Genomic DNA, 2031 nt, shown 5'->3' on the forward strand with positions numbered 1-2031 from the left:
TGTTACATAGTTTATTCCTCTTCTCTTGGTAGTTACGCTTAGCGCATTTAAAGCATCAAGTTAATCATCATCTCTTTCTTTTTTCCCAATGATTTAAAACCTATAGTAGTCTCCAAGCCGAGATCTGTGGGGTAAACTCTTAGGTCTGGAAAAGCCTGTTGTGTCTGTAAAGATCCTGTGTTGAGTTCCTTGCCGAGTCCTGCCCTGCCTCAGGCTGCAGATGGTGTCCTTCTGGTCTTCTAGCTGTTTCTGTGGGGAAGTTTGCCCTCAGGCGAGCCGGCATCCCTTCGAAGACCACCTCCCTGTCTTTCTTGTGGCTTTTAGGATTTTCTCTTTGTCTCTAGTGTTCTGGAGTTCTCCTGGGTGTGGAGGAGTGAATTCCTTCTCATTTATCCGGCCCTGCCCTGCAGTGCTGGGTCATTGTTAACCGCACGCCTTCAACAGTCGCATCTTTACGTCTGGATTCAAGTGTTAATGATTCTGGAAAGTCTTCCACCATCATCTGGGGAAGTTCCCGTCCCTCCTGCATTCTCCCCTCTTTCCTGTTGGGACCCCTGTTCGACATACGTTAGACTTCTGCCTTTGCTTCTCCATGCATATTTTCTCAACTGCTCCTTCATATTTTCTGTTTCTCTATCTCTCTGAGCTGAGTTCTGGGGGGATTTCCTCCGACTGCTCTGCCAGTTTGTTATTTCTCTGTGCTGTTTAACCGTTCCGGTAAGTTTTTAATTTAAATGTCTTCCATTTCTAGAAGTTCTATTTGTCTTTTTTTTTTTTTGTCTTTTTTTTTAAAAAAAAAAAAGATTGGCACCTGAGCTAACAACTGTTGCCAGTCTTTTCTTTTTTCTTTTCTTCTGCTTTTTCTCCCCAAATCCCCCTGTACGTAGTTATATATTTTAGTTGTAGGTCCTTCTAGCTGTGGCATATGGGATGCAGCCTCAAGGTGGCCTGATGAGTGGTGCCATGTCCGCGCCCAGGATCCGAACCGGCAAAACCCTGGGCCACCGAAGCAGAGCACGAGACTTTAACCACTCGGCCACGGGGCCGGCCACTTGTCTCTTTTTAAAAATGTTTGTTCTTGTCCCAGAGTGACCTTTTCTTTTCTTATACTAGGTTTTGTTGTCTCTCACTGTCCTGTTGTTTTTCCAGTTTGTGGGATGCTTTTCTAGGCTTGTGTGCAGTTTTTCTTTCCGTTTACGTGGGTTTTCTGTGGATGGCACAGCTCTTCCAGGGTCCCAGGTCTCCATTTCCTGTGAGCTCGAGGCCCCGTGTCCTTTTCTGTGTGTCTGTTATGACCCCAGGTCCCAGCCTCCAGGTTAATGCTCTTTAATAGGAATGTAATATGAACCATATATATAATTTAAAACTTCTTGGTAGCCACGTTAAAAGATAGAGTCAGATGAAATTCGTTTTAATAATATTTATATATTAATAATGTTCTATTTACCCTGCTGTATCCAAAATATTATCATTTCAACATGTAATCAATATGAAAACTTACTATTCTTTTTACTGAGTCTTCCAAATCCAGTGTGTGTTTCACACTCACAGCATGTCTCAATTTGGGGCCAGTCACATGTCAAGTGCGTTCTGGCCACAAGTGACCAGTGGCCACCATATTGGACAGCAGCTCTAGGCTCTACATCTGAATCCGATTTTCCCCTTGGGCCGACTTGTGCTCACACCGTTGGGGTTGGGTTTTCTCGTTCTTACTGGCACTTGGGGTTTTACCTGTCCCGTGAACTTGGCTGCATGTTAAAAGTGATCTTTTCTCATATTCCTGTATACTTACAGCTGGAGAAGGAGGTCACTTTAGTCCCCCATGTTGCCAGAAATCCTTTCATTTGTTCCTTACAACAGCCTTATGGTGGAGGCACTCTGATGAGGAAACGGGCTCGTGGAGCTGAAGGACTTGCCCAGGGTCGCATGGCTGTTCAGGGGCAGAGGACAGACCCCAGGCCTCGCTCTGTCCATCCCTCTGTGTTGCCGTCTCGTAACTTTGATGTCTCCTCGCTCGTTTTCAGGAGTTAG

Source organism: Equus quagga, chromosome 13 (assembly GCF_021613505.1).
Source record: "Equus quagga isolate Etosha38 chromosome 13, UCLA_HA_Equagga_1.0, whole genome shotgun sequence".
NCBI lineage: Eukaryota > Metazoa > Chordata > Mammalia > Perissodactyla > Equidae > Equus > Equus quagga.